The sequence below is a fragment of the Mercurialis annua genome, linkage group LG2 (genome assembly GCF_937616625.2).
Source record: "Mercurialis annua linkage group LG2, ddMerAnnu1.2, whole genome shotgun sequence".
Lineage (NCBI taxonomy): Eukaryota > Viridiplantae > Streptophyta > Magnoliopsida > Malpighiales > Euphorbiaceae > Mercurialis > Mercurialis annua.
The window spans coordinates 27,779,650-27,791,335 of record NC_065571.1 but is presented as its reverse complement, the minus strand read 5'-3'; the positions used below and the strand labels follow the sequence as shown (position 1 = coordinate 27,791,335).

The 11,686-nt window shown below is 39.4% G+C and overlaps 1 long non-coding RNA gene across 2 annotated transcripts; it reads left to right on the top strand.

Annotated features, from left to right (window-relative positions):
- Positions 1-2,116: 2,116 nt before the first annotated feature.
- LOC126667315 (uncharacterized) lies at positions 2,117-7,603 on the top strand. 2 transcript variants are annotated; one of them, XR_008790185.1, is made up of 4 exons: positions 2,117-2,461; positions 2,536-2,613; positions 6,327-6,399; positions 6,802-7,603. It is a non-coding gene; the product is annotated as an uncharacterized LOC126667315 (long non-coding RNA). The 2 variants fall into 2 exon arrangements; XR_008790184.1 differs by lacking the exons at positions 6,327-6,399; positions 6,802-7,603 and adding an exon at positions 3,938-4,044.
- The last annotated feature ends 4,083 nt before the right edge of the window (positions 7,604-11,686 follow it).

Below are 11,686 nucleotides of genomic sequence, written 5' to 3'. Positions count from 1 at the left end.
CTTGCGAGATCTTCACTGATCACAAGAGTCTGAAGTACATCTTTGATAAGCGAGAATTGAATCTAAGACAGAGGAGGTGGCTAGAGTTGCTGAAAGACAACGATTGTACTATTCAGTACCATCCTGGTAAGGCTAATGTGGTAGCCGATGCGTTGAGTCGCAAGTCTTCAAGCAGTTTGGCCCATATTTATGAGGTTGGGCATAGACCCATGGTTTAAGAGTGGCATGGTTTGATAGCTTCGGGTTATGGTTTTCATGTTTCTCAGAATGGTAGTTTGTTGGCACATCTACTGGTGCAGCCGGTTTTGATTGATAGGATTAAAACTTTACAAGCTGAGGATCCACAATTTAAAAGTATTATGGATGAGATCCATCTGGACGTGAATTCCGAGTTTGTTTTTGTTGACAGAGTTCTCAGGTTTGGTTATAGACTGTGCGTTCCAGATTTGGATGGTCTGAGAGACCAGATTCTGGAGGAAGCGCATAGGTCAGCTTACAATGTTCATCCGGGATGTACCAAGATGTACCATGACCTCAAGGATACGTATTGGTGGAGCGGAATGAAGAAGGATGTTGCAGAGTACGTTTCCAAGTGTCTGACTTGCCAGCAGGTGAAATAGGAACATCAGAGACCTTTTCGATATCTGCAGCCACTACCTATTCTAGAGTGGAAGTGGGAGCGGATTGCCATGGATTTTGTAATTGGTTTACCATGTACTCGATAGGGGTACGACTCCATCTGGGTGATAGTTGACCGTATGACCAAGTCAGCTCATTTCCTTCCGATCAAGGTTTCGTACCCTGCTTCGAAGTTGGCTCAGTGGTACATCGACAGGATTGTCAGTTTGCATGGTGTACCGGTTTCGATTGTCTCAGACAGAGGTTCTATTTTCATTTTGAGGTTCTAGAAAGCATTATAGGAGTCCTTGGGTTCTCGTTTGGACTTCAGTACAGCTTTTCATTCTCAGACTGACGGTCAGTCTAAGAGGACTATTCAGACATTAGAGGATATGCTCAGGATGTGCATTCTTGATTTTCATGGTAGCTGGGATACTCATTTTCCGTTGATTGAGTTTTCTTACAACAATAGTTATCATGCGAGCATTGAGATGGCACCTTATGAGGCTTTGTACGGATGCAAGTGTCGATCTCCTATCTGCTGGGAAGAGGTTGGCGAGCGAAATTTGTCTGGTGCTGAGATTATTCAGATTACCTTAGAGAAGGTACCGTTGATAAAACGGAGGTTGGAGACAGCTTTTAGTCGGCATAAGAGTTATGCTGATCCGAAGAGAAAAGACATCGAGTTTCAGGTGGGAGACTTTGTGTTTCTTCGGGTTTCGCTTATGAAAGGAGTGGTTCGTTTTGGTGTCAAGGGAAAGTTGGCACCGAGGTACATTGGTCCCTATGAGATTTCAGAGAAGATTGGAGTTGTGGCTTATCGTCTGGTTCTGCCGCCAGACATGTCTTTAGTGCATCCTGTATTTCATGTTTCCATGCTGAGGAAGTGCATCTCAGATCCTTCACATGTGATTGTGCCTCAGAGCGTTGAGATTGACCAGGAGCTGTCCTATGATGAATAGCCAGTTGAGAATCTCGATACGCAAGTACGTAGGTTACGGAACAAGAAGATTCCGATGGTCAAAGTTCTGTGGCGGAATCATTCTGTTGAGGAGTGCACTTAGGAGACGGAGTCCGATATACGGAAACGTTATCCTTTCCTCTTTTCTTGAGGTACGTGTATCTTTGATTATGCGCTATCGTTGTTGGATTTTGTGTGCCTTACGTGTTGTTATGCTTTGAGTTTTGCGTTCTAAATTCGAGGACGAATTTTTAATAAGTTGGGGAGAATGTAATATCCCGTATTTTTAAATTACTTTTTTTGTATTTTTATTATAAATTTTTGCATTCCGTCAAGTTTTAAGTAATTTATTATTATTATTATTATTATTATTATTATTATTATTATTATTATTATTATTATTTAATTTAATTTTAGTCACTCGTTGATTGGATCGTGGTTTGATTCGTGTTTAGTGTCTATTATTAGATTTTAAAAGAAAAAGAAAAAAAAAGGAAAAAGAAAAAAGAAAAAAGAAATTTTATGAAATATAAATCTTGAATGCCATGCAATACAACGTTGGCCATTCTTCTTCTTAGCATGATAAAGCCCATGCATGCTCTCCTCCTATTTATTTTCCACGTGAATGTTGGGCCATTCAATATCCTTGGCCAAAAGCCCATGCAATCCTTCATAATGAGTTGCAGTAATGACATGAAACTTATGTTTTCCTTATATACATACAATTTGAACCATTCCCTCCCCCTTTAAAAACGCTGCAATCACGTTTTTTTATTTCTCAAACCTAAATATTTCATTCTTTTAAACAAAAACTCAGCCTCCATCTCCCTTAGCAAAACTGAAATCTCATCAACCATTCATCCTCTCTTTCACTTGAATTTGGTAAGATCACATTTAACTTGTTGTTCGTTTCGATATCGTAATTATCGTTCATGATTATATCTCGTTTGTTTTAGCATTAATCTGAGTTTTCTTTCAATGGTTCCTCATTATTCATCGATCTCTTGAATCCTAACGCTTCGAAATCATATACGGTACGTAAGAATCCCTCCGTTTATTGCCGTTATGATTCCTTGTTTTCATTGTCTATGACGACTGTCTTGCTTCTTGCTTTTCATGCCGATGGATTCATGGATTCTAGGGTGTCCTATGTTGTCGCTAGAATCTCATTGTTGTGTGCTATCGACTTACTTATTCATTATTGATCGTTTGGCTCAAATTCATCGCTTCTGCCATTGTTCTTTGAATGTTAGATTGTTATGCTTTCATTTTCATGCTTGAGGTTATATTGTTTAGCATTGAATGATGTTTTCATGCTTGAGGTCGTCGAAGATCGCCGTTGCTATAACTTGAAATTGGTATAGGAGGGTTACTGTATTCGTAACAGTAGCAACATGAATGGTTATGTGAATTGTTAGAGATGGTTATATGGCTATTGTGATTGTCACTTTTGTTTTGCCTTAACCTAATAATCCCTCTAGTCATTTATTTAATGTTATTGTTTCATTTATAACTTTTAAATTTGAATTTGACTTATAAACTAGTAAAGTGTAAATGATAAGTATTTTACAATTTAAGTTATAATTACTCGGGTAATTATATTCAATTTTGGCTAATATGCCAATTTGATTAAATTGCAATTTAGCCCCTAAAGTTTCTAAAAACTTATTTAAGTTAAGTTTTATCTTTTGGATCCTTGTTTTGAGTTATAATTTAGTAAATTGAAAATGAGTAATTAAATTTGATTTCAAAAATCAAATTGACTAAAGTGCAGTTTAGTCATTAAACTTTATTAAACTTAAAATGGTTAAGTTTTGATTGTAACTTGGGTTACTTGGATTTGAAGATATTGAATTCTATTTTTAAAAAAAATGGATAGTTAATTTATTAAGTTTTTGAATTTATAAACTCGGGTTTATAAATTTAATAAAGTTTTGGTTTGGGTTAGATTGTGGTCGCCCAACAAGTAAGAAGATATTGAATTCTATTTTTTTTTTAAAATGAATAGTTAATTTATTAAGTTTTTGAATTTATAAACTCGGGTTTATAAATTTAATAAAGTTTTGGTTTGGGTTAGATTGTGGTCGCCCAACAAGTAAGAAGAAGTTTGGTAGTTTTAAATAACTCGGCAGACTCACTGATATGGATTTTAACTTTGGTTTATTTAAATTATTTTACGAATCATTCTAAATATGTTTATATGATTTGTACTATATAACTTGGGTTATATTTGGAATGCATTTAATATAAGTGTTTATTAAATGCGGCTTGGTAATGTGTTGTGCTAGTCCTATGTGGTGTCTAGTACTCCTTAAAGTTAGGGTCTGATTTTAATTATAATTTTAATATTTTATTTAGACCTGTCGACTGTTCGTACTTCAGAGGCGAACCAGAGTTAGGTGCTTGTCAGGATCACGTGGATTTAGCAAGCAGTGAGTTTATATCTCTATTTACCTCTTTATTAAGCAAATGTTATATTTTATATATATATATATATATATATATATATGTGTGTGTGTGTGTGTGTGTGTGTGTGTGTGTGTGTGTGTGTTTATAAGCAGCTTTTGAACTATTTTTCGGCATTGTGGATTTTATTTGGAACGTGCTACTCGATGGGCATCATCGGGACTGAGTGCGCACCGGTAATGATTATTGTATTGAGGTAGGTTTGAGATACGTCTCACCTTAGTGAGGGCACCTGTAATATCCCGTAAAATTTTCCGATAACATTTTAATAGTTTACGTAAATTAGACTCGTTTTGTGATTGGATTCGAAAATGGGTTAATTTTAATCCGGGTTTAAAAACGGATAAATTAAATTCCGGGTTTTGAAAATATTTATTTTAAAAAAAAAGGTTCGGGTTGAGTTTCGGTCCAACCAGAATTGGTTGGACCAGGTCTCGTTGAACCGAGACCTGGTCTCGTACGAGACCTGTTCTTTGTTAGCAGATCTCGTACGAGACCTGCTAACGGGAATCAAGGGTGCAATTTTGCCCCCTGATTTCTCGGAATTCCTTGCGTTTTAAAACCCGTTTTCTAAATCAAAAATCTTCACCACTCTACGCACAAACCCTAGCCGCTTTCCTCTCTCGTTTTCGTTGAGAATCCATCTCTCAATCATCACTCAAACTCACACTGTCATCGGTAAGTTTTTAGTTTTAAATTTCAGTTTTGTTAAAAAACGACATCTCCGTTCATCACTGATTGCTCTCTCGTTTCTGAACCGAAATAGGTTCCGCTTCCTTCCAGAGATAGAAGACTCGTGTATCTACAAATCTCAATTTTTGTTTCGTCAAACGGTACGTAAACGAACCCGTACCAATAGCCGCCGTTTTACCGTTTTCTGGAAATTTCTGTTTTAATTTTAATTCGACCCTTCTGAAATTTGATTCGTTTGGCAGCCGTTCGGAGGTCGAAATCAATTCCGTTTGTTTCCCGTATCAATCGCCGCCGTCTTATTGAATTTCATTGATTATAAACTGTTTTTGTTTTGGAATTACTACTGCCATTCATCTTTTTGTTTCATTGATTGAGTTTGAGGTTTTAGGGCTGTTATAATTGGGCTTATCAGTTGGAATATGTTAATTGGTGTTTTGAGGGTTCGGTTTGAATTACTATTCGTTGTTCTTGGTTTCGGCTTATGAGTTCTTGATTTTGTTAATCTTGTTTCAGTGGTTATCGGGTTCTTGCAATTGTTGGAGTTGATATTATATCTTGGGTAGTTTGAATTATAAAAGAAATATGAAGTTTAATTATTAAGATTGTTTAAATTTGGTTTCTGCATTTCGTTTCTTTTCTCTGCATATTTTGGGTTGCTTATGTAGTTGCAAATGTAGAAGATGACTTGGTGGCAATAGATGATTGGCTTCTAGGATTTAGTTTTGATTAAATGTTCTCTTAGGCCACTAGGTTATTTGATTCTAATTTATTTAATACTTTAAGTTACTTAATTAACTATTTTATATTGATTTTAAATATTAAATTATGAAATTGATTTCGACTTATTTATTTAGCGGTTTAAATATTATTATTTTATAAATTGAAATTTACTTTAGGCATTAATATTTTAATTTAAATTAATATTATATTTATTATAGATTATATATATGATTTTATAAGTGACAATATTAAATGAGAATCGGGGATTTCAGTTAATTTAAAAGTTGTCAAAATAGTCATATTTATTTTTGGACCTAAAAATAATATTTGAGTTATTTAAAAATTAAATTAATAATTATAATTAATTGTTATTTAATTAGTAATTTGTGATCTTGGCTTTGCTGGCTAAAGTGATATTTTAATTTTATTTTGTTATTTAATTATTTGAGAGATTTGCCGGTAATAATTAATTACTTGGGGTACAAGCTATTGAGTTCTATTTTAATGTCGATTAATATTTTATTAAATATTAAATTATAAACTGTGGTTTATAACTCTGGTTTTATGGTTGGGTCGGGTTAGACTTGGATCACCCGACATGTGGGATTAGTTTAGTAGTTTTAAGAAACTCGGCTACCCCACTATTTAAGGAAAGGATTTTATTTATTAATTAAATATTATTTAATTAATATTTTCGGGTGATTTTAAATATGAACTCAATAGGCTTGGTTTAATTACGGCAATATAATTTATTCGAGATTATGTTTCTCTGTGATTTATCTGGTTATTTAATTGTGCTAGTCATACGTGGTGTCTAGTGATCTTAGAGTTAGGGGTCGTACGGATATTAACCTATTTATTATTTTAGACCCGTCGACTGCTCGTGCTTCGGAGTCTACGCAGGGTTAGCTGTTTGCCAAGATCACGTGGATAAGCAAGCAGTGAGTTTGTAGTGCTATTTACCGCTTTATTAAGTACCGCAATTTATTTTAGTATTATAAATGCTTTTGAACTGTTTTAAGCGATTATGAATCTGGATTGAAACGAGCTACTCGATAGGCTTTTATCGAGACTGTGTGCACCGGTAAGTACTTCGGGATCGGCAGACTAATGTCTTGCTTACGCTGGTATAAATATATGACGAGGATTTGTTCCCGTCCACTTTGGGTTTATTGGTATGCTATGTCATACTTACGCTGGGATCATTTCAATACTGTTTTCCATAATCATATTATATTAGTATAAAAATGTTTTGATTTAAGGGTTTTAAACTTATTAAATGTAAATAGTATTGCGAACTCATCTCATTATATCTGACCCCGTTGTTTTCCCAAATTTTCCAGGTTTATGATTTGAAAGCTGGTCCACTCCGATTCTTTTGATTCCTCGGAGGTTTTTATGTTATTAAACTAGTTTCTGTTTTCGAACTCTTAGACCGCAGTAAAACTAGTTTATTTATTTCATTTGATATTACACTTTGGAATTGTCGATATATTCGATTATTAATATTTGGCATGATTACTCTGCATTACGACATTGTTATATTTAAGGCATGCAGTGGAATATTTAAGATATTTAAGTTATTTATATTAGAATTGTAATATAAATTGCTAGACCTAGGTTGGAGTCTCGGTTGCCCCCGAGCAGTTTTCTGCAGGTTTAAATGCTTAATTGATTTCCGCAAGGCTTGCTACGGATTTTGGTACAACCATACCCATACCCTAGCGCCGGTCACGATTCATGAAATTGGGTCGTGACAAAGTTGGTATCAGAGCTTTAGTTTCGAACTAAGGCCAAATTTTTTGCATGTTATGTGTTTATTGCTTTAAGGCATGATAAGTGTTACGGTTGTATCATAGGATCTACTGCGGAATTAGGATTCAAATTTTTTCTTTTAAAATGTCATCTTTTGTTTTCAAAACTTTCTACCTTCATCTTTAGGGATGTTTGAGTCGGTCTTATGTGTTACTAATGTTTTATTTGCGAAATTTTTGCTTTACTCTGGAATGTTAGTGTTATTACTCTGGATAAATTGTTGATTTGTGAACTATTAAATTATACTCTGGGTGTTGCCATTTGGGCATTGTTTGAGATTTGTTGTTTCATTCTTAGGAATGAACACTCGTGGGCGTGCTGCAGCTCAGGCTGAGGCTAAAGCTGATGACACTATGTCGATTGAGGTTGACCAGCATGAACTAGAGGTTCAAGTTGGCAGGGGACGTGCAGGTGGAGTTCCGGCTGGTAGAGGCCGAGCTGGAAGAGGTCGGGGTGGCAGAGGTCAGGCTGCTGGAGGCAGAGGTAGGGGACGTGGTGGTGCAGGCGTTCAGGCACCAGGTGTACCACAAGCTCCTATTGATCTGTTTGACTTCACGACATTTCTGGCTGGGATCACTGCACTCCATAATAATCAAGTGCAACTGCAGGCGGGACAGATCGCCATGCAGAACCAGTATGCTATGCTGGGACAGATTGTGCAGCAACAGGTACCACAGGCTGGTGGTGTTGCGGTTGGTGGTGCTGGAATCACTGATAGAGACTTGGTGTTGGCTTATCTGAGGCTGAAGCCGACTGAGTTTGCGGGCGACGGCGACGCCCTAGATTTTCTGGAGGAGGTTGAGCGGAATGCTCAGAGACTACAGGCTTCTGAGAGACAGACCGCTATGCTAGTGGAGATGTCCTTGATGGGTGCTGCAAATGACTGGTTTCGCAGGGAGATTCACGCAGTTATGGCTACTATTACATGGGCGGATTTTGTGACACAATTCAAGCAATTTTATTTACCTTTCTCAGTGACAGAGGGTTTCAGTTTCAGACTGCTGGTTCTGAGGAGAGGAGACAGATCAGTACATGAGTACACTACTGAGTTTGTGATATTTGAGTCGCTTTGCCCCAGATCTGCAGACTGAACAGCAGAGGGTGAACGACAGATACATAAAGGGTCTGGGTGCTGACTTTATTAGCCTTCTGACTGAGACGACCAAGGAATTTTCTGCTGTAGTGGACAGTGCCCGTCGGATGGAGGCAAATTTACTGCACTTTGGGAGAATGAATGAGACGAAGAAGGCGAACGGTGTTGTTCAGAGTAGTGGGCAGCAGAGTGGTAGCAGCAGCTATCAGCACAAGCCTTCCCAGTAGAAGAGTCAGAAAGGGGGTGTTCGAAAAGGTTATCAATCGTATTCTCACAGTTCTGGTTACAGTGGGAGTAGCCGTGGATCTGATCGCGGATACAGTGGTACTTCTAGCGTCCCGTTTTGTCAGAACTGCAGGCGCAGACATTCGGGACAGTGCACAGTGGCACCAGGTAGTTGCTATGCTTGTGGCCAGCAGGGTCACTTTGCTAGGGAGTGTTCGTCATCTGGACAGCAGATGTCATCGGCTAGTGTTGCTCAGCCGTTCTTTCAGCAGCAGAGACCTGTTTTCACTCCTTCGCCAGGGTATTCTCAACCTGCCTCTTCGTTTGGTGGCCAGCGGGGCCGTGGTTCAGGAGGGCGTGGTTTTGGTGGCCGTGGGAACGGTGGTAGAGGCTCGGGTAGTTACAATTCTTCTCAGGCACCGCAGTAGGGACAGGGTCAGGCCAGAGTATTTGCTCTGACTCCTCAGGATGCTCGTGCATAAAACGCCGTGGTGCAAGGTACTATTCCCATTTCATTTGTAGATGCCTTGGTCTTATTTGATGCGGGTGCAACACACTCTTTTGTTTCTTCGAGTTTTGCTGCTAAGTTGGGTGTGACACCATCTAGGTTGTTAGAGCCTTTATCTGTATCTACGCCTTTGTCTGATAGTGTTGTGGTGGACGTGGTCTTTCCGTCTTGCTCTATGGTTATACATGGTAGGGATCTTAGAGCTGATTTGATTATGCTTGACGTGTTATCTTTTGATGTCATCTTAGGGATGGATTGGCTTTCACGCCATTTTGCTTCTATCGACTGTCGAGGGAAGTCGGTATTGTTTGGGATTCCTGGTGATATGCCTTTTTCCTTCCAAGGGGAAAAGACAGAAGCACCTAAGAATCTAATTTCGGCGCTCAAGGCCAAGCGTATGATGGGCAAGGGTTGCCAGGCTTTCTTAGCATTGGTTCGTGATTTAGAGGGTGACAGTGGCGATGTGCATAGTGTTCCGATAGTGAATGAGTTCACTGATGTATTTCCAGAGGAGTTGCCTGGATTACCACCTGATCGTGACATTGAGTTCTGTATCGATGTTGCTCCGGGAACAGCTCCTATTTCGATACCTCCGTATCAGATGGCTCCTGCAGTGCTGAAAGAGCTGAAGGAACAGTTACAGGAATTGCTTGATAGTGGTTTTATCAGACCGAGTACTTCTCCGTGGGGTGCTCCTGTGTTGTTTGTCAAGAAGAAGGATGGGTCATTTCGGCTGTGTATTGACTACAGACAGCTGAACAAGGTTACGATCAAGAACCGGTATCCTCTTCCTCGTATTGATGATTTGTTCGACCAGTTGGAGGGTGCTAAGTGCTTTTCGAAGATTGACTTGAGATCCGGTTATCATCAACTTCAGATTCGAGACGTCGATGTGCCTAAGACTGCTTTCAGAACGCGGTATGGGCATTTCGAGTTTCTGGTCATGTCTTTTGGGTTAACTAACGCACCAGCAGCGTTCATGGATATGATGAACCGGGTATTCAAGCCGTTTCTGGATCAGTTCGTTATTATGTTTATTGATGACATACTGATTTACTCTCGGAGTGAGGAGGAGCATGCTTTCCACTTGAGAACGATACTACAGACTTTGCGTGATCATCAACTGTATGCTAAGTTCTCGAAGTGCGAATTCTGGCTGGATCAAGTTACTTTCTTAGGACTCGTGGTGTCAAAGGATGGGATCAAGGTTGATCCGACGAAGATTGAGGCGGTTATGGATTGGCAGAGGCCAAGGTCAGTTACCGAGATCAGAAATTTTCTGGGGTTAGCTGGCTACTATCGTCGGTTCGTGCAGGATTTTTCCAGAATATCTGCACCGATGACTAAAATGACACAGAAGGGTGTTAAGTTTGAGTGGACTGACAAGTGCGAGGCGAGCTTTGAGAAGCTCAAAGAGATTTTGACTACAACTCCTGTGTTGGCTTTGCCATCTGGCATCGAGGGATTCACTGTGTATTATGATGCTTCCCGTATCGGTTTGGGTTGCGTTCTGATGCAACATGGTAAGGTGATTGCCTATGCTTCTCGCCAGCTAAAGAAGCATGAGGTGAATTATCCTACTCATGATCTGGAGTTAGCAGCTGTGGTTTTTGCTCTCAAGATTTGGAGGCACTATTTGTACGGTGCGACTTGCGAGATCTTCACTGATCATAAGAGTCTGAAGTACATTTTTGATCAGCGTGAGCTGAATCTGAGACAGCGGAGATGGTTGGAGTTACTGAAAGACTACGATTGTTCTATTCAGTACCATCTGGGTAAGGCTAATGTGGTAGCCGATGCGTTGAGTCGCAAGTCTTCGGGCAGTTTGGCCCATATTTCTGAGGTTGGGAGGAGACCCATGGTTCGTGAGTGGCATAGTCTGTTAGCTTCGGGATACGGATTTTCAGGTTTCGTAGAGAGGTTGTTTATTGGCACAGTTGCAGGTGCAACCAGTGTTGATTGATAGGATCAAAGCTTCACAAGCTGAGGATCCACAATTGAAACGAATTATGGATGAGATCCATCTGGATGGAAATTCTGAGTTTATTCTAGCGGATGGAGTTCTCAGGTACAGTTCTCGACTGTGTGTTCCGGATTCGGATGGTTTGAGAGACCAGATTCTGGAGGAAGCGCACAAGTCAACTTACAGTGTTCATCCGGGTTCTACCAAGATGTACCATGACCTCAAGGGTACGTACTGGTGGAGCGGAATGAAAAAGGATGTTGCAGAGTTTGTGTCTAAGTGTTTGACTTGCCAGCAGGTAAAGTTAGAGCATCAGAGACCGTTTGGATATCTGCAACCGCTACCTATTCCAGAGTGGAAATGGGAGCGAATCGCTATGGACTTTGTGGTTGGTTTGCCACGTACCCGACAGAGGTATGATTCGATTTGGGTGATAGTTGACCGTTTGACCAAGTCAGCTCACTTCTTACCGATCAAGATTACTTATCAGGCTTCGAAGTTGGCACAGTTGTACATCGATCGGATTGTGAGTCTCCATGGTGTACCAGTGTCGATAGTTTCGGACAGAGGTTCAGTTTTCACCTCTCTGTTTTGGAAGGCGATGCAGGAATCTTTAGATACGAG